General features: G+C 38.4%; 1 protein-coding gene and 1 pseudogene across 6 annotated transcripts in view; both read left to right on the top strand.

Annotated features, from left to right (window-relative positions):
• The window catches only part of LOC141408081 (RE1-silencing transcription factor-like), a 46,478-nt pseudogene extending 18,747 nt beyond the window's left edge, over positions 1–27,731 (top strand).
• SYT1 (synaptotagmin 1) overlaps positions 1–27,773 on the top strand; it is a 599,708-nt gene that overhangs the window by 462,150 nt on the left and 109,785 nt on the right. The window lies entirely within an intron of this gene.

Raw genomic sequence — 27,773 nt, forward strand, 5'->3', positions numbered from 1 at the left:
GGGCCAAGATGGCATGACCCAGCGTTTCCCAGCACCCCCCCATTCTCAGTATACATTCTGGTCAATGTTCCCTAAGAAAATGATTCATTCAGCGTGCCTCCTTTCCAGTTGAAATCACATACGCTTGACTTCAGAACTGAGAATGAAAATGGTTCTTCCTAAATGCAAGTTCTGGCATGCCTAAACAAAAATTTCATGTATAGTAAGCTAAAATCTCGCAAGGAGTTTAAGGCATAACTTATTCAAACGTATTCTGAGACTGTGAAAATTGAGGACTCATCTATCCTCAAATGGAAACTGCTGCTGGCCTCATCTTCTGTGCCTTATCCTTCCTTTTAAAAAAAACCCTGAGATTTACCACTTAAATGCCTACATCCATTTGGATTAACTTTCATGTTCCATATATTTCTATTTTTATTAGTTCATCTTTGTCCTCCAAATGTAGGTCATCATACAAGTGATAAATTTAAGTAAGATTTACATTCTCTTTGTTCTTATGAGTGTATCAGTGAACATTATTAATATTGCCTCACATTTGCAGGACACGTTCATGTGCTTTAGAAACCATTGGAACCCAGCCCTGTATTTCTGAACCAAATTCTCTCCTCCCTCAAACCCTCGGGGCATTGGGCATTCCCTCAATTATGTGGCATCTATGGTAGTTTCTAATCTGATTGGGGCTCCTAAAATAGAACCAGAATCTCTTTTTTGGAGTGAGAGAATGCAGTGATGACTATTTATTAATTAGGGGAAAAACCTCCACTTGAGGCAGCTGGGAATGACTTTCTGAAGACACTAAAATCCAAATAAAAAGAAAGACATTCAAATGTGGGAAGAAAAAGTAAACCCAGTAAGACCCTCCTGAAAGTGTTAAATGTTGAAACGGATATCTGAAACGGATATCTGAAAGAACCAACTTCTTTGGAGGATTTTTAAAAATAAGAATTGGGGCATGGATTTGTAGTCTTGCTTCAAGGCAAGGGAATAGACAAGGTGATCTCCCATGGGATCTAACAGCCCTGTAATTCATCAAAGAAGGTATTTAAAAGCAAAGCCATGGGGGAAAGAGAACGGTAGCATCAATCTAAATCAAGCCTTACATGCATTTTCTCTTTTCTTTTTCTTTTTTTTTTTTTTTTTACTTCTAATCTCTCCCTGCATTTTTGTAAGACCCATCACAGCAGGACATACTCTCTACAATTACTTTGACAAACAATAGTAACAGCACTTGGATTTTTACTGTCTTCCAAAGCAATCCATTTTTGACAGTGAAAAGTAGAGGAAACTGGTTCCTGAAGCTATGAACTAAAATGACAGATTTGGGGATCTGATTTACCAGAGTGGGTTTTCCATATATCAGCCCTGGCTGACATTCCTGGGCCAGTACCCATAGGCACAAACTCTCAATGGAAAGTTGTATAAATGTAACACAAACAACAGTCATAAGTTGACTTTCCTATCAGGAACCTTGTAAAAAAATAGGTACAACATTTTATAAATCTTTTATTTTAATGAAGTTTATTTAACACAGAAAACTTCAGTCCAGACATGTGAAATTTTATATTATAAAGAGTTATGGCAAATAGAAACACTAACAAACTGAGCCTCTAGCTGTCATATCTGAAATACTGTACATACCCATATTCATGGATGCCAACATGCTCTAACATAATTTTACATATTAAAATAGGCTCAATTTTCAATGATAATAAAATGGCTACTGATACTATGACTTCATGGAATATTAGATAGCCATTAGACATATGGAAAAATGCTTTAGTATGTTAAATAGAAAAAGCAAAATATAAAATTACATATAAATTATATAGATATGCTTTTGTAGTAGGTTTTAAAAGTATTTGCATATGTATAAAAATAATTCGGGAATCTATGAAATGAGAATAATTATCTTAGGAGGCTAAGATTATGGTTTTCTTTTCTATTTTCTTTTCTTTTTTTTTTTTTTTTGTGAGACAGAGTCTTGCTCTGTCGCCCAGGCTGGAGTACAGTGGCGTGATCTCAGCTCACTACAAACTCCACCTCCCGTGTTCAAGCGATTCTTCTGCCTCAGCCTCCTGAGTATTTGGGATGACAGGTACACGCCACCACTCCTGGCTAATTTTTTTTGTATTTTTAGTAGAGACGGGGTTTCACCATGTTGGTCAGGATGGTCTTGAACTCTTGACCTTGTGATCTGCCCGCCTCGGCCTCCCAAAGTACTGGGATTGCAGTCGTGAGCCACCGCGCCCGGCCCATTTCCATTTTCAGTACACACAAATACAATTGCACACACACAGGGAGATACACATTTGATGTAACAAATAACCATGCTTTCAGAATTCTGTCCAGTATATTTTGGTTTAAGAACAGACTTACATTAAGTGCTCTGCCATGAGTTATCAGAAAAAGTAAATAGACCCACATGATCCCACCTTCATTCCCTTTTCTCCTTTTAACACCTCTGCCAGCAAAAACACACACATTGAGTGGGCCATTGTAACTTAGATCCATCTGGTAAGATTCTTTTTCTTCTTCCAAATTAATTTGTTCCAGAAATTATCTGGTAGATTGTTCAAGAGAAGTATTTAATATTTGCCTTTAAGGAATGAGAAAATACGGAGGTCAAAATGAATTTGCATTTAAAAATAAGACCTAGATCACCCCTGCGGTGCATCCGTGGGGTTTGAGATGTGCAGCATCATACAAATATCATTAGGAAACTAAGACATTTGGAAACAGCTAAGAAAAGCCATGTTGCTGGAAAAAATCATGACTGGCAAAAAAAAAAAAAAAAAAAAAAAAAAAAAAAAAAAAAAAGCTTTTTGTGAATATTCCATACCCTACAAAGAATGGGACAAAAATAAATACATAAAGACTTACACCCGGGAATAACACAGCAGAAAGTATCTTATTAAAAGATTTTCAGTACCTTTGAGATACCGTGACATGATCATATAAATCCAAAATACTTCCTTGAAGCATGGATTTTTAAAGCTTGACTTTTTAATGCTAGTTGGGCTGTATTATAAGTAGCCATCAAATTTTTTGTTTCCTTTTCCTGGCCATCACAGAAAAATCTTTGGTAATTGGTAAGTTTGCTCTATTACAAGAAAACCTGGTAACCTCGGGATAGTCTGCTGTTAATATCTGATTCCTATTTATGTATCTTCCCAGGAAAAGCATGGGGGTTGTAGGGCGAGACCGAACCATCTGCTTATTTTAACAAAGCTTTTGGCCAGCTTCTGATGGTTAAGGAACGCTGACTCCCTGGCTAGCCTACCAGAAGCTCAGAGAATAAGAGTTCCTGGTATTTACAGTGTTACTTTCTAAATCAGTTTCAGAATGTGACTAGTACACCTTCTTCCTAGGTAGGAAAAAGCTATGTTATGGCTGAAAAGAAGAGAAGCAAGTACTCTATTCTTTTTTTTTTTTTTTTTTTTTTTTTTTTGAGACGGAGTCTCGCTCTGTCACCCAGGCTGGAGTGCAGTGGCCGGATCTCAGCTCACTGCAAGCTCCGCCTCCCGGGTTCACGCCATTCTCCTGCCTCAGCCTCCCGAGTAGCTGGGACTACAGGCGCCTGCCACCTCACCCGGCTAAGTTTTTGTATTTTTAGTAGAGACGGGGTTTCACTGTGTTAGCCAGGATGGTCTCGATCTCCTGACCTCGTGATCCGCCCGTCTCGGCCTCCCAAAGTGCTGGGATTACAGGCTTGAGCCACCGCGCCCGGCCGCAAGTACTCTTATTCTTGGTGGATGTGGGAAAACAAACCATTTGGATACTGAACAAGGAATAAATACTGTCAAGCACTTAATTTCATACACAAAATATATAGAGAACTTATTTTAAGCTTTCTATTGCCTTTTAGATGCCAAATTCAGATCTATTTATAGATGCCAGCTTTGAGTAATTCAAAAATTTATATAAAATAATTTCCGTGAAACTTACAGTTTATGGAAAACAGAGAAAGGATTGCCCATTTCATGTAAGGCCTGTGATTTCCTCCTTTCACACGGATTTAGTATGGCTACAGATAAGGTTCATGGAATAAGAAGGTTTTTGTAGTCAGACCCGGGTTCGGATTGCCTCTGCCATTCATGAACCATGCAAACCTGAAGTCAGCTAACCTCCCTGTGCTTTTAATGTTCTTATGCATAAGATAGAAAATATAACACCTCATCACAGTGTTATTGTAGGGATTAGATGAGATGCAATATGCAAAAACACCCAAAACTAACAAGTATGCAGTGAATATTAGCTCCCTTTCTTCTTTTCCTTCCTCCAGGCTCTTGGGCTACTGTAATTTACACATTAACTAATTGTGTAACTTAAATTTCCTACTACCTCTTTAAAATGCAGACCATATGTATTGATGGGGGAAAAATATACAAAGCTTAAAGCATGTGCCATAAAATAGTTCCTTAAAGGGTAGTACAGCAAAATGGAACAGATTTTCTTGCCCATTCACAGGACGACAGTGAATTTTAGCATAATTTTTGAAAAAAAACTCAGCTACTCTGACTTTTTACAATATCTAGTGATCAAGAAAACCTTTAGATCATATTACTTTTCCTCTCAATGTTGTAGTTAGGCTATTCACTCAGAGAGGCCTGTGACAAGCTATAGTTAATAAGTTTTCCATGGTGTCAAAAGTAATAATATTAACGCGCCGTTGTGAGTTAAATTAATCTTGTTTTGTGCACTGGCCTGCATAAACGTGAATGACATTTCGAAATATGATCAGGCAGGAGCTGAGAAGGAGCCAAGTGGCAAGGCAGAATGAGATGCGGTCATTAGAGCAGAGCAGCCAGCTGCAAGCATTTGTCAGTGCAGGCAAAGAGGTGCAGGATATTATTACAGCAAACTTAGGGGGGTGTTCTTTCAGTTCATTTTGCCCTTTGAAAAAAATACTGATTTTTGTCTTTAGAGAAAAGTAGAGATGTTTGACATCCGGCTCTCCATGTTTGGAAATGAAAGACCATCTTCCTGCTAATCACCGATTTCAAGTGTCTTTCAACCCTCAGATATTTTATCTCTGCCTGCGAAAGGCAGCTCATTGGTAATAGCTTTTAAACTGATGACCAAAAAGTGGCATTTTAAAGTCTTAATGGTTGTGTTTGTTTCAGACTTCTTCAGATTCCCCACCACCACCATACACAAAGGAATATACCTCCTGCCAACAGAACAGATAAATATGCTGTCTGTAAAGAGTTGAAAGATACAGGTTGAACCTAGGAAGAAAACACCTCAGGATGACTCAGGGATCAGATGACCAAAATGGCTTGTGTAATAAGTTTTATACTTATTACAAAATGGCTGGACAAGCCCTTTTCCACTTGAGCTCTAGTATTTTAACTATTGCAATCAGAAATCAAATTATAAGAAAAATGGAGATGTTCCTATTAAGGTCGTCAGTGTAAACAAGAACTGGATAATTTAAAGGGCTCTGTACCTCTTCATATGTTAAACTTGACAATTTAGTCTAGGCAACATCTCCTAGTAATGAGCCTCTACATTTCTTTCATACATCTAGTATCACAATATTTTTGTCTGTTCAGAAGTATATGCACCAGGCAATTTTTAAATTTGTCTATAGAAGTTTCTCTATTTTAATAAAATGAAGAGCACTATATTCAGAGTTCTACATATTGTTTAGTATCCACAGCAATCCTACATGATATGAAAGCATTGTTATCCTCATTTCACAAAGGAAAAGTAAAGGAATTCCCCGAAAGTCATAGGACTGTTAAGTCACAGAATCTGTGTTTTAACTCAGATCAATTTCACTCCAAAGCCTGTGCTCTATAACATATATCCACAAATACTCATGCCCTATTTCCTTCTAGCAACCAATCCACTGTGCCTTCTAGGATAAACAACTATGTTCTGTAGCTTCTGCATTTAACTATCTCAAATGAAAAGGCACCAGCAAAGGAAATGGCTTATTCTGGGAGATTTTGCATTAATCTGATGATTCACTTCAACAAACGTACATCTTTAGATCATTTCATGCTGGGCACTGGTGATGTAAAGATGAATTAGACAGTGCTAGGCTCAAAGACTTCATAGGCGATGAGGAAGGGATGATGCTATCTGGAAGTGAGGAGTTCAGAAGAGTTGGTCACAATGTAAATTTGAAATGGGTTCTAAAGGATGACTAGAAATTCAACAGGTCGAGAATAAGGGCTTCTAAGAAGAGGAAGCAGGGCAAGCATTGGAACATGTAAAGAACAAGATGTCCAGATGTGATTATAATCTAGTACTGTACATGTGAGAGGGGAATGGTGTGAGGGGTAAGCCAGAAAAAAAAAAATAAGGGTAATATTTTAGGGTCTTGAAGATGGGAGTTAACATTTTAAGTCTCACATTTGGGAGCCAGGGAGGATATTAAAGTTGTCAGTGGCCATATCAGCTCTGCGTGTAAGAAAGCCAATATTTTGGTGGTGTGAAGATGAATTGGAGGCTCTTGCATCCATTTAGGAGTCCGTGAAACTATATGGCTGTGAAGAGAGAATATGAACTAAAATTTGAAAAAGTATTTTCAAAACTAGAATTTGCAGGATTTTGTTATCAATCAGATAGAGAGGTGAGGGGCAGAGAAAGCTATTGAAAATAATTTCAATTCATTTGACTGAGAAATGAGTAAACAGGGTGATAAATGAAATTACAGAAAGATGCACTAATTTTAAGGGAAACCATTAAGTTCTGTTTTGGATATGTTGATTAAAACAGAGTTCATTTCTATGTAAGATGATATTACATCTTTACCCCACCACAACTTGTTTTAATGTTTTATATACAGTATTTAATATTCTCCTAAATAGTATCATACCCACAGTCAAGGAGCATTATTTAATTTTTCTGATTCCACTATCTCTTTACCAACCTAACACTTTTTAAAAATTACTCATGGCAGGGCGCGGTGGCTCACGCCTGTAATCCCAGCACTTTGGGAGGCCAAGGCGGGTGAATCACGAGGTCAGGAGATCGAGACCATCCTGGCCAACACAGTGAAACCCCGTCTCTACTAAAAATACAAAAAATTAGCTGGGCTTGGTGGCAGGCGCCTGTAGTCCCAGCTACTCGGGAGGCTGAGGCAGGAGAATGGCCTGAACCCAGGAGGTGGAACTTGCAATGAGCCGAGATCGCACCACTGCACTCCAGCCTGGGTGACAGAGCAAGACTCCATCTCAAAAAAAAAAAAAAAAAAAAAAAAAATTACTCCCTAAAACCATGTTTTTTTCTTTTAAAAGAATTCCAAAGGAAAAAATGCCCTGAAGAATAGCAAGCATGGCCTTTATCCTTGCAGCTTAGGATGGTGCATTTTTAAGTTTCCTCATGGACTTTGTTGTGATTTCCATTTCAACACATCCCAGTTAGCAGCCAGGTGTAATAAACCGCTACAACCATCTGCTCTTTATTGTGCTGATCCAAGCTCATGGCCACAGAGGGGTTAAGTGGAAAATGAAATCCAATCTGTGTTATCCAAGCACAGGATTCAGTGGACTTCAGCTCTGTAAGACCCATTGGGTGAGGAGGTCCTAAGCAACCCTGCAGAAGGAGAGCCTTGGAAAGGGCCCAAGTGTCGTAAAATACACACCTCCACATAGATGTCTTACCAGGCCTTAGTCCCTGTGCCTTTCCCTGTGTCTACAAAAAACCTGGTAAGAGGGCTGACTTAGGGGAATGTCTCTATATAAACACTTACATGACATTATCTTTCCATTAATTAATATACTGAAAATATAAGTGTCTGCTATGTGCCAGGCACTAGCTGAGCAGGAACTACACAAAGTTGGATAAAACATTTTAAAATTATTCTTAATTACCTATGGATGTGAATGCTACTGTACTTGAATAATAATGAAATAACTAGCATGCATGTACACTTTCCACATTCTAGGCACTGTTCTGAGCACTTTATCTCATCTCGTTTAATCCTCACAGCCAGGTGAGATCAGTACAATTATTATCCCCATTTTATGCAATAGGAAACTGAAGCTTAGAGAAACAAAACAATCTGCACAAGGTCACCTACCTAGTAAGTGGCAAGCCAGAGTTTTCAAGCTGTGTCTGTCTGACTTCAGGCTTCAGCTCCAAACCCCTACTCTGTGTAACCTAACAGGTGTTTCACTCACACAGCCATCTCTACACTATCCATTGACCTTCAGCCATATGAAAACGGAGAAGAGAGCACTTATCGCTTGTTTAGAGAAGGTGGCTTGCTTTTCTTTTTCTAATTCACTCCTTAAAATAATCCCTTTCTTGCATTTATCCCTCTCTTTTGCAGAAAGCATATCTTTCCACCTATTTTATCATATGTGACCGCATTAAATCCCTATAAGGAGAGAGGAATAAACTTTATTACCCCTCCTGAGTCAAGGCACTGTAATACATCTCCTCTTAGTCAATCTGTTTAACTCAGGCAACCTCAGGAACATAAAGGAAAGTCGGAAGCTTGTGTTTGGACATGCTTCTGCTCCTCTGAGAAACCCTTTCACCTCAACAGTCTACAGATTTCCAAGGAAGACCTTGAGACGGTCATTCAGGAATTGTAGCCTGTTGTTTCCTGTGCATTCAGGAAGACATGAAAGCAATTACAAATTGCTTAACAGACGATGCATATTAGAGATGAAGAGTCTGGCTGCGAACACTTACACCAGAGAAATTCTGCCGTGTGATTTCTTTTCCAGATCGGCACCTTGTGCTAACAGTATCTTACTGGCATAATGTTGAGTACTCCTAAATAATGATCCAGTATAAGAAGAAAATTTAAATTTCAGAAACTTTCACTACATAGAAGAAAGAGCATGGATGTCTGTGCTTAACAGACCTGTTTTCTGAGTTCTAATAACGTTAGGAAAATTACCTTACAGGGCTGACCCTCTATTTGTTCATTCACAAAATGGAGATAGTAACTATATTTCAGGGCTGTGAAGATATGAAATAAATTACATGAAATACCTGGCGTATAGAAGCTGTTCCTTAAGTGATAGCCTGTTATTGACATTGACTAACATTTATTGAGCACTTCGTATATGCCAGGTGCTGTTGTTTGCACTTCATATGTATTAATCCATTAAATCCACACAACGGTCCTTTCACATAGGTACTATTATCATTTGGATTTTCCTGATGAGGACATGAAAGTCCGTAAAGTTTAAGAATATTACCAGATCACATAGCTAGTAAGTAGTAAGCCAGACTTTTCGAACCCAGGAGTCTAACTGTAGTCTTAATTATGGCACTCACTGTCTCTAAAATCATTCTTGGGAACCTAACATCTTTTAGGCATACAGACTTAACCTCCAGTCCATTTTCATTTCCTGCAGTTCCTTATTCATAAACCTAGAAAATATTTCTCAGTGACCCCTGGAAAAATTGCACGAACTTCACTCTGCAGCCTGTTCAGTTTTACCCTCACACACAATTGAGAAGTGTTGTTAATTTATGACAGCAACAGCTTCTTTCAGAAAACTTTCCCGCCTAACTCTACTAATCTCACCTATAAGCGACATCATTGGCTCATTTCTCTACCTTGAATTTCACTCTGGATAAATTTAGAAGTCACCTTTTATAATTTTACACATTTTCTTTAAATTTTTCCCACAACATAAACCTACAAGATTCTTCTTTTTTCTTAACAGCTTGCAAAAGTAGTCATATATACCTATGATTCATTTCCTTCAGCCAAATGGTCTCAAATATTCAAGAACTTCAACTGCCTAAAGGCTTTCTTCAGATAACACAATTGTGCATATACTCTTTTCAGCTTTAAATTCAAAATACTTTCCCTTAGATTTTTCATATTCTCCTAGTTGAAAGATTTTTTAGGAAATCTAAAATTTATGTGATTTTTTAAATGTATGTCTTTTGAGTTATTTTCTTCTTTTATTTTGCCAAGGATTAATATGCATTTTAAAGCAATAGGAATAATTTGTCCCTTTGCAGCACTTTTTATCCCTTTGCAGAATTTATCAAACAATAGTTACTACTTTTATGAAGTACATTTCCATGGACATCTACAAACCTCTTTAAATTACAGTGTCAGTAGTAAACATGCTTTTATGAGATTCCACATGTGGAAAAAAAATAACTTTTTAAAAATGTTTAGTTTGATCTCCACCCAATATGATATAATATAATAAAATTATAGGTAAAAGTCATAAATAAAAATAGTCATAAAAAATGATAAAAGTTATCTGGTGAAATTGATTAGCAATTTATGGATCATTTTTCTCATTTACATTTTTCTAGAAACTTATTAATTTTTCTTCATCAAAATGTGATGCTCAAAAGTTGAAAGCCAGAATGCCATCACAAATAAGGAGGAAAATTGTCATAGTTTAGAATGCCTGAAGTTACAATTGCATAATATATGCTGTTAAAAAATATATCCTCTATTAGTCATTTCTCATAAAAATCTGTGATGAACTTTATATAACTAAAAAATCCCTAGCATCTCAGCAGGGTCACTCCAGCTGTCAGTCTGGATACATGCAAAATGAAACAAACAACATATACCTATTTTCTTTCTTTGTCTGAAAAGGATGGCTTTCATTCCAATTCACATCATACTCATTTGCAGATAAACTATATTTTTGCACTGTGTGATTTAATGACATCACATTTTCATGCAAAGGACCGTTGAATTCCCTCATGATGTTCTGATTTTCTTAACAATGAACATCAGTGAACTTTCCCCTAGGCAAACCAGATGGAAACTAAATTGTTTCTGCAGAATGAACAACTTGTGAAATCTTGGCAAATGGAATTCCAAATATGCTTAGAGATGATCTTGACTTTCTCTGTAACTCTGCCACAACATGCAATGCATTTAAGGCCTTCATGGGAAATACACTAATTAATTGCATACCCTGTAAGCAGAAATGAATGAGAACAGAAGATCACTATCAAAGGAATAAAAGTCAAAAACTCTGAAAAGAAGTAATATGCAGCTGGGACATCTTCACTAAGAAAGTATGAGTTTAATGTACATATTGTGGGAGGTATTCCCTTGTCATCTTTGAATTGGTTCTTTTTAACCTGTTTTGTGAAGGAGGTAACTTAAGCACGTTTCTTCGCATTGTTTCAAATACGTTATTTAGCTAGTTATATGAAAATCTGAATTCAAATTCTTAATCTATGTGTCTATATTTGCTACTTCACACACTCCCACCTATACACCAAAATGGAATTAAATGGACTGTGCATGAAAAAGATTTTGTTTCTGTTACCCGCAATCTAATTATATTATTTTCACAGTGACATTATGAAACTATCCAGTAGATGCAACATGCTTGTCGCACAAAAGATAAATTGTGCTTTCTTCATTTCAAGTAAAGAATCCTTATAATTCTCATAACATTCCTTCTACAGAGGGTTATAATTTCCCCAGATGTGAATAAAATGGTCATAGTTATCATTAGGTTTTATATCTTGTCTTAGTCCATTTAGGCTGCTGTAACAAGATACCATAAACTGGGTGGCTCATAAACAACAAAAATTTATTTCTCACAGTTCTGGAAGCTGAGAAGTCTGAGATGAAGGTGCCAGCAAATTCAGTGTCTGGTGAAGTCCGCTTACTGGTTCATGGTCTTTTCACCGTGTCCTCACATGTCAGAAGGGGCAAAGGAATTCTCTCTGGCCTCTTTTACAAGGACACTCCTCCCATTCAGGAAGACTCAGCCCTCATCACCTATTCACCTCCCACTGGCCTCAGCTCCTAATACTATCACCTTGGGAGTTAGGATTTCAATGTATGCAGAGGAGACGTGAACATTCACAGCACAGTGTACCTATTCAGAAATTCAAATATGCCACCTCAACTACTATGTCATCAAGTAATGAGGGCTTTTTTGCATTTTTACAAGGTTCACTCATATCTAAATCTAAATCTAAAGAGGGTTATTTTGCATCTTTACAAGATTCAGCCACTCAATATCTTTAAAAAATAATGAGGCAAAGTCAGGGAAATGCTTTTTAGAAAGGGTTATTCTACTGGCATTAAACTAGCAAGAAAAAAAATATTGGCATCTTTCATTTATAGAACAGGTTGAATTTATCAACACTTTTATATTTTGACTTGTTTATTCTTACCGGCTCTTTGTTATAAAAGATAGTAACATTATTATTTGTAAATCTAATAACAAACCAGCCAAATCCCCAGTGTTATTTATGTATCATTTTCTAAACCTATTCATTTATCTCAAATTGTGATTGCTTTTTCTTTGTCTCCTTTACATTTTTTCCTGCCTAGTTAATTCTCCAGTAAACTTTATACATTGTCCATGACATTGCTCTTCTTCTGGAAAGATTGATACCCAAAATCCTACTTTATATTTTTACCTTTGCTTTTAATAAGAAACCCAAATGTATCTTAACTTTTTTTTTTTTTTTTTTTTTTTTTTTTTTTTTTTTTTTGAGACGGAGTCTCGCTCTGTTGCCCAGGCTGGAGTGCAGTGGCCGGATCTCAGTTCACTGCAAGCTCCGCCTCCCAGGTTTACGCCATTCTCCTGCCTCAGCCTCCCGAGTAGCTGGGACTACAGGCGCCTGCCACCTCGCCGGGCTAGTTTTTTGTATTTTTTTAGTAGAGACGGGGTTTCACCGTGTTAGCCAGGATGGTCTCGATCTCCTGATCTCGTGATCCGCTCGTCTTGGCCTCCCAAAGTGCTGGGATTACAGGCTTGAGCCACCGCGCCCGGCCTGTATCTTAACTCTTAAAAAAAAAAAAAAATACTGAGTATCAGCTATGTGCTAGGCAGCTTTTTCTTTTTAACATCACTATTGTCTATAGCTTAGTTTTTCATTTTTTCCTCATGGTCTTGACCAACTAACTCCAAACTTTTCTTACTGAGGTACAAACTAAGAATGACTATTTTCTCTGTCCTATGCCTTTCCCACAGTAACAAAAAAAAAAAAAAAAAAATCTCTTTTGCCTGTAACTCTATATTCACCTTTAGCCATATGATGCACACTGCTAGGCAAACCAATTAAAACCCGGGACGTGTTTAATGAAAGAGGGAGAAATGTGAGCAGATATTTACAGCACAATATTGCAAGTGCTATACTGAGGGTTTGGGAAGGTGTTAAAGAAATGCAAAGAAAGAAGAAGGGCCAAATGAGAATCGTCAGGGAAAGGCTCAGTGAGGAGATCATAGTTGAGAAATGAGCAGGAGACCAGTAGGAAAACAAGGGAAAGGAAGTTATATCAGGCAGATGAAGTAGCATGTTCAAAGGCTTGGAGGCACAAGAACATGGTGCAATCCAGAACATGCAAGCATCAGCTCTCCTTGTTCTATTTCCTGCAACCCTATATGAATTTACTTTCATGTAGTAAGATTTCTGTTGTGTAAGCTTAATCTCCTTTGATATTTCTTTGATAATACTTCCATCATTTTTCTTTTTATGTTCATAGCCTTTATCCTCTACTCTGGCATCATCTTCATAGGTTGCCCTTTATGTTCTCAAAAATTTTTTCAAGTGGGACCACCTTTTCCAAGAGCCTGTCAAGAGGTCAGGTTATGTTTAACCTGGACCCTCCCATATCTACTGTGTTAATCCTTCTTGCTTATAAAGATTAGGAGATCCAGGAACATTCACAAAGCTGGTCTTTTTTATTTCTCATGACACACTGACACATCTAACTCACTTTTTCCTTCCCCACAATTCATTCTTCCACTCCAGGTGACATTCTTCCACTATTGATGAGTATCAAAACACCCCAAGCCTATCCCTTCAGGTGTGTTGACCTTCCTCTTACCATTATTGTAAAGTGCTTGTGCTTAATAGTAAATTCCATTCTGCTTCCAACGCTGCAAGCAGTGCTTTCCTACACTTGTGCGATTTTATTTAGGCCCCCAAGACCCTTTCCACTAGATCTTTCTTTCTGGAATCTAATGTCTCCTCTTGTCAGAATGTCCTTTCTTCGGGAACTTGGGTTTTATCCACAGAAAACCTGTTATGTTTGTCTGTTTTTCCAGCCTTTCCTTGTATTTCTTCTGTATTTTCTTATGCCTTTCCTTGTATGCCTTTCCTTGTGTTCTCTGATGCTTTTTTTTTAAACTCCCAATCCTTTCTTTATTCCTCTGTGGACTTCAAACACAGGTCTGTGTTTGAAAAGGCAATGGTTTCCCTTTCCTCTGCAATAACCATCTTCTCCAAGCACCTTTATCTCGGCTCTTGCTCTTTCTGACTAGCTAATTTAAATTCCTGCTGTACCTTTAAATCCATTTTGAGAGAAGTATAAATAATATGTAACACTGATAACATTTTCCACCATTCAATCAGCAATAGTTTACCAACACATACACATACCCAAAATACCCAATGACAACCTCTTTTTAGGGTCCATCCATTCAAAAACACATACCCTGTGCTAAACCTCTCATGCTACCTTGTTCTTATCTGAGACTTTTTTCCAAGCACTTTCTTCTCATGTGATTTGTTGACACACATGTAAAGGACATCTCTGGCTGTTCCAGCATCAGCCAGAACTTGTTTCTGTTCTGGATTAAAAGCAGCTGGAAAGTAGAATGTCCCTGTTCACCTTGACAGCTTTCTATTCCATACTTATGTTTCCCTATCCTAATGCCAAATTTCTCTGCTGCTGTTAATGAAACTTTACTACATCATAATGGGATTTTTCAATGAAATTGCCATATGACCTACCTCCTGTGTTACAGTCCTGAGGAGAACTAACAGCCTTTGGCTTTAAATTGCTTGGGGAAATCACCAGTGCCTCCTGCTTTTTCTCCCGATACAGCCTACAAAATATATCCATTTTCTCTATCATCTGAGATTCACATCAAACTCTTTATTTCTGTGGACTTGAATTACTGCAAATACGTCTCCTGGGTTCTTCCCAATTGAGCTAATAATTAGGGTCCTGCCACATAGTCCCTTTCCAGGCAAGAGCTCTCATCCATTATGAAGTAAGTCCACAAAAAAAGTCTTTCAAAATCCTTCCATTGCTTTCCCCATGATTCCTGAGTTGATTTTCCTTATCTTCTCTCTTCCTTCTGTCCTCTTCCTAATGGAAGATAAAATAGACAAATTAGCACTTTTTCCCCTTTATTCTCTTCCTCAAGCTTCTTTTTTTTTCCTCCTCTATATCTTTGTCTATTTTCCCTACTGCTTTGTCTCCCTAACTACAATTATTTGCCTTTTTTTCTTTTTTTTTCTGTCTTCTCTCCTTTTTTAAGTGTCCAATTTGCATTTGCTGTTGACAGATGCCATGGCAAGCTAGCGCCAAAAGTAGAGAAGCTGGCTTTGGCCCCCTCTGACCTCCCTAACGCTGCACTCATTCATACATTCATTGAGACAGGATCTCAGTCTTTTACCCAGGCTGTAGTGCAGTGGCAATCAGAGTTCACTGCAGCCTCGTTATAACTTCTGGGTTCAAGAAATCCTTCCACCTCAGCCTCTGGAATAGCTGGGATGACCGGCGCACACCACCATGCTGGGCCATTTTTTTATTTTTTATTTTATGCATTTATTTATTTATTTTATTTTGGGGGGTAGAGACAGGGTCTTGTTTTGTTGTGCAGGCTGTTCTCAAACTCCTGACTTCAAGAGATCTTCTGCCATAGCCTCCCAAAATTTGGGGAGTACAGCACGAGCCACTGTGCTTAGATAGCTCTTCTCTTCTCACCACCTTCTGTGTGACTTGCCTTAGTCTATCCCATGTCTTTTATGTCCTCCTTTTTGGTTCTCCTCCCCCCCAGTGTTGGGCCGCCCTTGGCTCACAGATAGATTGTGCGCCATCTTCACTGATAGGTAAATAGACATTTACAGTCAATATTGCAGTAGACAAAACAGATATTATTTATCCATTTTAATGGTGGGAGGAGCACATGCTCAGCGTGCACCTAGGAGCTGATTAGTGGCAGAACTCAGGTCTGCTGGGCATTCCCTACAGCTCTTCTTTTACGACGGCTGCCTGACAAGAAGGAAAACCTTCCTTGGATGATGGCATCTCTAAATGGTTGGCCATTCCTATTCCCTCCAGAGATTTCTTCTTGGTTACCATTGTCCCAGAACTAAAAAGAGAAAAATATTCTTTGGATAGAACAGCATCCTGGCTTCTGAGCTTTCTGCATCAAGACTCCATTTTCCCCATGATACCCTCTCAAGTTAATTAGGATGCACTAGCAGGAGTAGCTACAGAGCGACAGAACTTCAGGATACAAAGTCTTTGCAGTCATTGAGTATGATTAGTAAAAACGTAATGCTGCTCTGTCAGGAAGCCTGTGTATAAATCATTCAGATACATATCTCTGCCACTAAAGACTATGCTTCTCAGAGTTAAAAGTACTAAACAATGACTTCCAAGGCTTATCTGCCATTGTTTTTCATGAACGCTGCAGGACCAATAGCACACTTTCTGGTATATTGCTTTAAAATGCCTTCTTTCTAACTGTGCAGGTCAAAGCTGCATTGTTATTTAGAAATATATGTTGCCCATATTTCAAAATTGCTTGGTATCCACATTTACATTTACATTTTAACAGAGGATAATACTGGTTCCCATAATCCAAATCACTATGAGGCAGCTTTATCCCAGAGCCTCAAAGTCAGGTGAGGACGGGAAAGTAGAATGTTAAAATTGAATTTGACCCAGCAAACCGAGGACATGTGGTTGACAGAGGGAGAATGTTAAAGTGGCAAAGCAAGCTGGTAAAGTCTTGTCTTTGGACACTGTCCACAAACTGCTCTCCATTAGTTTCTTTCCACTTCACATGTCCTCAGGCAATCGGCCATTTACCTGGATTCCTATTTAGCCCTCTACTGAGAGCAGCACCCAAGCTATGGGGCCGACCTACCATCTTCCTCATTTTTGACCATTTCCATTGACTTAGAGAAATCGTCCATATTCCAAGAAAATGTCAACTAAAAAATTTTCTTTTTTCTTTTTCCTTTTGTGTTTTTTGTTTTGTTTTGTTTTTTTGGACAGGATCTTGCTCTGTCACCCAGGCTGGAGTGCAGTGGTACAAATCATAGCGCACTGCAGCTTCAAACTCCTGGGCTCATGCAATCCCCCTACCTCCTACCTCAGCCTCCCAAGTCAGTGGGATTACAGGCATACGCCACCACACTCAGCTAATTTTCTTTAATTTTTATTTTTAGCCACTTTGTTGCCCAGACTGGTCTTAAACTGCTGGGCTCAAGTGATCCTCCCACCTTGACCTCCCAACAAACTGAGATTACAGCTGTGAGCCACCACATTTGACCAACTAAAATTTCTTTTTTTTTTCCTCCCTCCCTTCCTGCCTCCCTACCCCCCTCCCTCCCTCCCTTCCTTACTTCCTTCCATCCTCCCTCTCTCCCTCCCTCCTTTCCTCCCTTCCTTTTATATTTTTGTATTATGCTTTAAGTTCTAGGGTACATGTGCACAACCTGCAGGTTTGTTACATATGTATACACGTGTCATGTTTCTTTGCTGCACCTATTAACTCATCATTTACATTAGGTATTTCTCCTAATGCTATCCCTCCCCTCTTCCCCCACCCCATGACAGGCCCTGGTGTGTGATGTTCCCCACCCTGTGTCCAAGTGTTCTCATTGTTCAATTCCCACCTATGAGTGAGAACATGTGGTGTTTGGCTTTCTGTCCTTGCGATAGTTTGCCCAAAATGATGGTTTCCAGCTTCAACCATGTCGCTACAAAGGACGTGAACTCATCCTTTTTTATGGCTGCATAGGATTCCATGGTGTATATGTGCCACATTTTATTAATCCAGTCTGTCACTGATGGACATTTGGGTTGGTTCCAAGTCTTTGCTATTGTGAATAGTGCCACAATAAACATACGTGTGCATATGTCCTTATAGTAGCACAATTTATAATCCCTTGGGTATATACCCAGTAATGGGATTGCTGGGTCAAATGGTATTTCTAGTTCTAGATCCTTGAGGAATCGCCACACTGTCTTCCACAATGGTTGAATTACACTCCCACCAACAGTGTAAAAGCATTCCTATTTCTCCACATCCTCTCTAGCATGTGTTGTTTCCTGACTTTTTAATGATCACCATTCTAACTGGCATGAGATGGTATCTCATTGTGGTTTTGATTTGCATTTATCTGATGGCTAGTGATGATGAGCATTTTTTCATGTGTCTGCTGGCTGCATAAATGTCTTCTTTTGAGAAGTATCTGTTCATATCCTTTGGTCACTTGTTGACTGAGTTGTCTGTTTTTTTTTTTTTTTTTTTTTTTTGTAAATTTGTTTGAGCTCTTTGTAGATTCTGGATATTAGCCCTTTGTCAGATGGGTAGATTGCAAAAATTTTCTCCCATTCTGCAGGTTGCCTGTTCATTCTGATGATAGTTTCTTTTGCTGTGCAGAAGCTCTTTAGTTTAATTAGATCCCATTTGTCTATTTTGGCTTTTGTTGCCATTGCTTTCGGTGTTTTAGACGTGAAGTCCTTGCCCATGCCTATGGCCTGAATGGTATTGCCTAGGTTTTCTTCTAGAGTTTTTATGGTATTAGGTCTAACATTTAAGTCTTTAATCCATCTTGAATTAATTATTGTATAAGGTATAAGGAAGGGATTCAGTTTCAGCTTTCTACATATGGCTAGCCAGTTTTCCCAGCACCATTTATTAAATAGGGAATCCTTTCCCCATTTCTTCTTTTTGTCAGGTTTGTCAAAGATCAGATGGCTGTAGATGTGTGGTATTATTTCTGAGGACTCTGTTCGGTTCCATTGGTCTATATCTCTGTTTTGGTACCAGTACCATGCTGTTTTGGTTACTGTAGCCTTGTAGTAAAGTTTGAAGTCAGGTAGTGTGATGCCTCCAGCTTTGTTCTTTTGGCTTAGGATTGTCTTGGCAATGCAGGCTCCTTTTTGGTTCCATATGAACTTTAAAGTAGTTTTTTCCAATTCTATGAAGAAAGTCATTGGTAGCTTGATGGGGATGGCATTGAATCTATAAATTACCTTGGGCAGTATGGCCATTTTCACAATATTGATTCTTCCTATCTATGAACATGGAATGTTCTTCCATTTGCTTGTGTCCTCTTTTATTTCGTTGAGCAGTGGTTTGTAGTTCTCCTTGAAGAGGTCCTTCACATCCTTTGGAAGTTGGATTCCTAGGTATTTTATTCTCTTTGTAGCAATTGTGAATGGGAGCTCACTCATGATTTGGCTCTCTGTTTGTCTGTTATTGGTGTGTAAGAATGCTTGTGATTTTTGTACACTTATTTTGTATCCTGAGACTTTGCTGAAGTTGCTTATCAGCGTAAGGAGATTTTTGGCTGAGACGATGGGGTTTTCTAAATGCACAATCATGTCATCTGCAAACAGGGACAATTTGACTTCCTCTTTTCCTAATTGAATACCCTTTATTTCTTTCTCCTGCTTGATTGCCCTCTGGCCAACTAAAATTTCATACAATGATGGATGCCATGTTACCCATTAGAGGGTGAAACAGTGTTTCATACTGTTTTAAAAGACCCATAGAGATCTACAGCTTTAGCTAAAGGTAATAAATGGTAGAATTTCAAGTGCCTCAGCACACTATAGCATAAAGAATCTTTTGACAAGGACATTTTTGGAATTCACTTTTCCCTACTCTGCACTAAAAAGTCACAGAAGTAATTATTTACAAATTCCTCCATTTTCTCTATAGTGGTCCTTTATAATACATGTTTCTATAATGACACCTACAATTTTATGTTGAATTTTTGTTTACATGCCTGTCCACCCCAGCACTGAAAAAGCTTCTTAGGGCAAGGACATGTTTTAATCATCCTTTGTTTCTAGCTCCTTTTGGCATTACTGGCATATTGAAAACCCAGAATAAGGGTTTGACCTATAAGACTAATCTTTACTCATTTTCTACAAGGCACAGATTAAGTGGATCACTAATTATACTTCTGAAAACACTGTTTAGAAGTCATTTATTAGTATTAATTATTTCAGGCTAGGCTACAATAACAAATAGGCCCAAACATGTAATGGGTTCCACAAAAGAGAAGTCTACTTTTTTGCTTGCTCAATAAGATAAGGAGGTTCCAGCTTTGCAGGCAGGATTCTGCTTTATTAAATCTTCAAGGATCCTGTCTCACTGAACCTCTGCCAACTTCAGCATTTCAGCATGTAGTTTCCAAGGTCACTCTGAGGTCACTATCACAGACATAGAAGAGAAAAAAAATCATAGGTAGGAGTTCTGGGGGACTGGGTCTAGAAGTGGTACACATCACTTCTGTTCACATTCCATTAGCTAGAACCCAATCACAAGACTACATCTAACCACAAGAAAGGCTGGGAAATGTAGTCTAGCCGTGTTCTGAGGAAGAAGAGAGTGGACTTTTGGTAAACTACAGAGACTCTGGCAGGCTCTGCCAGAGTGGAATACTCAATAAATATATTCATTCTTTAGCTTCATAAATATGTACTCATAATACATGCGCCAGGTCATCTGCATATAAATAAAAGGGTACGATGTAAAGGAGATCAAATTCATGGAAGTGAGATATAATCAAATAATCACACAAATCAATACATCATTACAAACTAATAGATATTTTAAAAGAAGAGTACAAGGCACTACTAACAAGCCATTAAAAGGGTCTGATCTAGTCTGATGCATCAGTTGAGTCTTCGCTAAATAAATGAATTTTGAGGAGAGACGTGAAAGATGAGTAAAAGTTAACTAAGTAAACGGGAGGGTGGCAAGAGGGCAGAATGTCAAGCAAAAGGAACTGTTTATGTGAAGCCTCTGAAAGTGTAGGTGGCATGGCACAGTTAGTGACATAAAGAAGGCTTTCTCCTTGTGGCTGTTACACAGAGGGAGAAAGAGGGGTGTGATAAGGCAGAGGAATAAGCAGGAAATAGAACTTGAAGATTATTCTAAATGAACGTAAGAATTTGGGCCTTTTACTCAAGAGAGATAGGAGACCTACCTAAGGATTTTAAGATTTGGTTTTTTGATGTTTGGTTTTTTAGAGACAGGGTCTTGCTGTGTTGCCCAGGCTGGAGTGCAGCGGCACAATCATAGCTCACTGAAGACTCAAACTCTCGAGCTCAACTGATCCTCCTGCCTCAGCCTCCTGAGTCACTGGGACTACAAGCATGCACCACCATGCCTGGCTATTTTTTTGGTTTTTTGTAGAGACAGAGTCTGGCTTCGTTGCCCAGACTGGTCTCAAATCCTGGCTTCAAGCTATTCACCCTCCTTGGCCTCCCAAAGTGCTGAGATTATAGGAGTGAGATACCATGCCTGTTATTTAAAAGGTGACTCTGTCAATTGTATTCCAGGAGTCAATTTCAGGAAACCAATTAAGAGGGTATTGAAGTAATCTATATGAGAGATTATTTGATCACATGGTGAAGACAATAAGGACGGAAACAAGTGAACCTATTGAGAGATTTTGTAATAAATAAAATCAGAACTCAAAAGAAGTCAGTGATCAACGATCAATGATAATGACCAGTTTTCTGGCTTAAGCAACCCGTTGGATGCTAGTATCATTTGTTGAAATCGAGTGAACCAGATTTAGAAGAAAGATCATAATTCAGTTTTTGGCATTTGAGTCTAAAACGAGTGTGAGATATTCAATGACTAGTGGACAGTTAGATATAAAAGTCTGGGGCTTAGAGAAAACATCTAAACTAGAGATACAAACTGGAGAATCACTTCCATATTGTAACTAAAACCATATACTGGGATAAGATTAGTTTAGGAAGAAAAGATGTTAGCTATAACTACGCCCTGCAAAAAGAGACCAAGAGTGAGTGGCCAGGGAGGCAGAGAAACTAAAATCATGAAAGCATTGTATTACAGAATCCAAGGAAGAGAAGGGAGTCAATAAATTCTGCTGAAAGTTCATGGAAATGAGACCTGCAAAATATTAATGTTTCACTAATATGGATGGCATTTGAAATCTTAGTAGTGGTCATTTTAATAAAATGGTGGAGAGAGAAATCAATATAACATGAAAAATGGGGACAGTCATTGTATCCAATTTCTTTAAGAAATTTGGCTGTGAAAAGGAGCAGAGAGACATGACATGTGTAGAAAAGAGGATAATTGAAATACAAATTTTGTTATAATAATAGCGAACACTCACACAGTACATTTTATGAGCCAGGACTCTTCTAACTCTTTTTTACATACTAACTAATATAATTCTACTGACTCCATCACTATTCTTCCATTTTAGAGATGAGAAAAGTGAGGCACAAAAGAGAAAGTACATTGTCGGAGGCTTAGTAGGTAATAAGAAGCAGACCTGGGAATTGAACCTGAGTAGCCTGACTATAGAGTCTATGTTGTCACCAAGTCACTGAGCAATCATCTAAGCATATTTTAATGTTGAAGAAAAGATCTCTAATGTTATTTTTTCTTTTGTCAGTAGTAAACTATTTGGCACATACTCCCAATATTTCTGTCTATCTTTAAATCAGATATACATTGTGCCATACCAACATATGATGTGTTTAATAAAACATATAAATGAAACACAATTTTAAAAATATGGGATAGAAGTAAATATAAATAGAAAGTCTAATGTTTTCTTCTCGTACTCCAATGGATTACGTTATGAAATCCGCAATGAAGATAACTAAATAAGAGAGGGAAAGGAGAGAGAGAACTGAGTGCATTTACTGGTTTTGATTGCATGTGACAAATTTCCACAAATTCCATGGCTTAAAACACCCATTTATTAGTTCACAGTCCAGTAAAACAGAAAGAATACCAGACAGGTAGCTCTAATAAAGTAAAATCATGGAAATGTATGATTTCCCGGCCAGAAGAACCTTCAGGACCATGTTATCCAAACCTGTTTTATAAAAACAAGGAAGGTGGGGCCCCGATGGTTAAGCAGTTGACCACATTTCACCCCCTTCAAATCCTTCTTACACAGACCTTCCCTGAACTTCCTGTTTCAAATTGCTATCCTTATCCCCCGCCTACTTTACATGTTTCCACAGCACATATCTCACCAAACATGTCTTTTATTTTACTCATTGTTCATTGACTTTGCATGTCTTACTGACCACTGTGCCCAAGGGACTAGAACAGTGCCTGGCACAGAGGAGGTACCTGATAAATATCAGTTAAACCAAAAAATAGTGAATGAATACCCATGGCGGTCCAGTACTCTTTCCACCACTCTCTACTGTACTTTACTGTCACTTTTTGTTTCTGTTGTTGAGACAGGGTCTCGCTCTATCTTACCAGGCTAAAGTACAGTGGCGCGATCTCTGCCCACTGCAACCTCCACTTCTTGAGCTCAAGTAATCATCCCACCTCAGCCTCCTGAGTAGCTGGGATTATAGTTGCATCACCACACCTGGCTTTTTTTTTTTTTTTTTTTCCTGTAGAGACAGGGTTTCGCCAAGTTGTCCAGGCTGGTCTCAAACTCCTGGGCTCAAGCAGTCTGCCCGCCTCAGCCTCCCAAAGTGCTGGGATTACAGCCATGAGCCACCATGCCTGGCCTACTGTCACTTTTCAGAAGCATTTTGATTTTCTATTTTCATCCTTATTTTGATCACATCAGAATATCTGCTTTTCTGTGAATTATTATTTCTAATGGGACCACAAGTGTATCAGTTAATCAAAATATAAATTATGGATATCATGAGGAAATTTTGAACTTCTAAATCATAAAGTGGAAATCCATTTTCAATTAAATTACATGAATTTTATACTTATAGAAGAGTAACTTGGTTTAAGCAGTTCAAGTGGTATAGTACTGTGGACATGCATTCCTGTGCCTAGAACACTCACGCCCTCTTGTGGACAGGGTTCATCCTGACTTCCTGCTGAACCTTCCTTATGTCAGCCCAGGTAACGGCTCCTCCAGGACACTTACATGTCCCCTGCCCTCGTCCTCCTCCCATAACTAGCTCTGGTTAAAAGGGGAAAGCTAGAAGGCATGTTTTAAAGCTACATTTGCATGGCCAGCACATTGATTTTACAAAGAACATGCATTTGGGGTGGCTTGCAGAAATTTATAATGATTATTGGGGTAATAAATCTCGAATTAAAGTTCCCCTCTCCTTAGTTCTGTTATTAGACCCTGGAAAGTTTTAATCTTCACCTCCTACAGCGTTTGTGCCACTTCCGTGGTACAGTCAATGCATTATATTGTTACTCATCTAGTATCCATAGAGCCTAGACTAGAACCTAGAAGAGTCTATGGTGGAACTCAGTAATTATTTTTTAATAAGAAATGAACGAATATAAACCAATGAATTATAGAGAATGCCTAAAGAATAAGCATCCAAAGAGACACTCTCTCTTTCACCTGAACAATTTACTGTACATTTGTACACTAGGCCAGATTCAGTCTTTCTAGCCTGAACACATCACACGGCAACATTTCACACTGTGACCATCTGGTCCATTAGATGTAAATACCGATTTGGCAGATACTTCAGGAGTATGAGAGTAATGTGGGAATAAAATGAAGATGAAAAATACTACCACCCAAAGATATATTTAAAGCCACCCATTAACTTATTAAAATTAAAAACATGACATTGTCCTTCATATAAGTGAAGACCATCTTAGTATTTTTATTAATGTGGACTAAGCAAATGGTCTGAGTTTTCATTTAGAGATAATTAGGTCTCCATTTGTTTGTCACCTCTAAACAAGACTCCCAACCTCAGAGAAACATCATCTACTCATCAAAGAACATGTTACCAATTTAACACACAGAAAAATCTTCCTACAATTAACATAAATAGAATGTCCTTTTAAAATGTCACAGCATTAATTCAGGTACTTTTGAAAAACTCACTCAAGAGTACAGTGTTTCCATCAAATGTATGCGCTTAGCCCCATTTGCAAAGGTCACTGAAATGAACCCATCTTTTTCCACATAAAACGATATATGGAGCTACAGAAGCCATTAAATTAATATTCATTTTAAATCAAGCTTTTTATTTATTCTTTGGAGATGACCTCTGTTCTAATTATCTATAATGCTTTCCAAAAAGGAAAGGTATTTTTGTCATTGTCTAGTAAATCATTAATTTTGTGTCTATTCAGTGGCTGCATCTTTTTAAAAATAATGAAGTTATCAGGCTGCTCAGAACAAAGCTGCCTTCTGATTGTCAGCTCCATATTCTAAAAGAGCAGGTTAATTTCGCTGAATCTCACAGCTGGAACTTTTCTAACACTAACTGGCAGGTTCCACCTAGTGATCAAGGCAATTGACTAAAATAAATTACACATAAAGCTGAAATTCCTAATAGTAATAAGGCCCCTTCATGAGATAATCACACCAGCAAAACACTTATGTGTTGGCTGCAACCCTACAGAGTCTTGAAATTATCTTATAAAAACTGTACCTCCAGAAATGGTTTTGTTTCTAGTTTCATGGCAGGGCTAATATGGCAGTGTCCATAGTACTAGGCACAAAGGAGGAGCTCCAAAAAAATTCCTGACTTGACTGGATTGAACTGGAGACACTGTTGTTAGAGCACTAACATCAGTGCTATTTGCAAAGCAGATGACTGGTGAAGTCCTCATTTCAATACAGTCAACTGACAATTATTTAGAAGCCTTTATTGTGTGCCTGGAGCTAGGCATAGAAAAGTAGTATATAGTCCCTGCTCTTCTGGAATTTAAGGTGAGTTGAGCTCACATATAAGAAATAAATAGGGAAAAAGTAATCTCCAGGCACCATTCTACTGGCTATAAAGCAATTGCTAGCAAAAATCCAAGTGGGCTAAGAATAATAAGGATACTAAGGAGGGTTTGTTTTTTCGTTGTTTTTTTTGTTTTGTTTTGTTTTGTTTTGTTTTTTGGAACATGGACTAGGGCTTAATGGTTAAGAGTAATTTGATTAGGCAGAAGGGAGTAAAAGCATTGCAGATGGATTTTCAACTAAGCAAAAGTCTGGTAACTGGAAGGAATATAGCTCACAGAGAAACAGTGATTGCTGTAGCAAACTTCCCAATCTTTGTACCATCTTCATGACCAAGGCATTTATTAGCTGGGCTGAAGGGAGTGTTGATGGCTTATAGCTCACAACTGAGTTCCCCCTTCCTGGCATCACCCTCATCTGAAAAGATGCTGACCCAAGATGTAGGAACAGCCCACATCCAGTATTTGGGGGATTCAGGATGATAAAATCTCATCCTTGTTGCCCCAGTTCCAAATATCTTTGAAGAACTCTCAACGCTCCAGAGTTCCCCATAGAATTGACTGAGGCCTTTGATGTAACTGTGTCGTCACAGCCCAACTTCTCTGCCTGTGTAATCCTAATTCCCTCGCTCCCAAAGAGGACTTGATCGAAAGGACACACCCCTATAAACCTCATGTTGAAAATCTGCCTGAGTCTGCTTGCTCAGAGAACTCAAGACAAACGAAGATGCTGCGAAGACCAACCTGACTTACTCAGTTCTAGGGAAGCTGCATGTTCTCATTCAATAGGCATAGACACTATTCTAATGCTGGGAACACAGCAGTAAGAAAAACAAGTCTCTTCTCTTATGGATCTGATATTCTGGTGAGGAAAACCTAAACAGACATAATAGAATGTCAAGTAATGACATGTACTAAGACAAAAAAGAAGCAGGGCAAGAGGAGAGGTAATGTTTGTGTTTAGGACTGCATTGGACTACGTTAGATAGAGTGGCCACGGAAAAAGTCCCTAAAGTCACATACAAGCAGAAAGCTGAATAAACTAATGAAACAATTCATGCCAGTATCTAGGAGAAGAATATTGCTGACAGAAGGAACAGCAATGCAAAGACCCTCAGATAGAAGGGTGCTTGGCATGTTTTGGGACGAGGAAGTGAAATCTGGAGAATAGTGGTAGGATACAAAGGGGTCAGATCACATCAGACCTTTTAGTATAAGGAACAGATGTTATTCTAAGTAAAAAGGGAAGATATCAAAGGGCTTTGAGTAGAATTGTTCCATGATCAGATTTCCATTTTAAAAGGATCGCACTGCCTTTTAAGCAAGAAGGGAACTAGAAAGGAGCAAGAAGAGGTGCAAAGAGGCTATTATGAGGCTACTACAGAGGTCTAGGTCAGAAGTGACAATGACATGGACTTAAGGTTGCCACTGGTCATGGCTTGCCTGGGACTGAGGGTTTTCCCAGGATGCAGGACTTTTAGATCTTAAACCAGGAGGATATTGAACAAATCAGGACATTTAGTCACCCAACTTGGACCAGAGTGATAACCCTATGAATGAAGGCATGTGGTCAGGTTCAAAATATATTCTAAGGGTTGAAGAAGCAGTGAAACAAGAGAAAATGGTTTAGACATTTAGGACAGAGGCAAAGTGTAAAACTTCTTGAAAGTCAGGAAGAGGGGTTCAGACCTTTCAAACATTCACTTGGCATTAGTATGTAGTATGCATTGAATTTTGGAGAGACTATAACTAAAGAGGTCTTTACTCAGACTATTTCAGAAAATATGACAGAAGTGTCACTAGGGCTCAAACACAATGGAGCTGATGGTAAAAATGGAGGTGGAGGTGATTGAAGTGGTAGTGTTGGTAGTAGCAGAGGTCATAGTGTAGGATGGTGAAGGTGGTGGTGATAGTGGCAAGTATCATGTGGAGATGGTGGTCATATTGACATAGATGTGGAAGTGAAAGGAAAGAAAGAAAGGCAGAAAAGGAAGGAAGGAAGGAAGGAGAGAGAGACAGAAAGAAAGAAAGAAAGAAAGAAAAGAAAAGAGAGAAGGAAGGAAAGAGAGAGGGAGAGAGAGGGAGAGAAAGAAAGAAAGAAAAAGAAAGAAAGAAAGAAGAAAAGAGAGAAGGAAGGAAGGAGAAAGAGAGAAAGAAAGAAAAGAA

This window comes from Macaca fascicularis, chromosome 11 (genome assembly GCF_037993035.2).
Source record: "Macaca fascicularis isolate 582-1 chromosome 11, T2T-MFA8v1.1".
Taxonomy (NCBI): domain Eukaryota; kingdom Metazoa; phylum Chordata; class Mammalia; order Primates; family Cercopithecidae; genus Macaca; species Macaca fascicularis.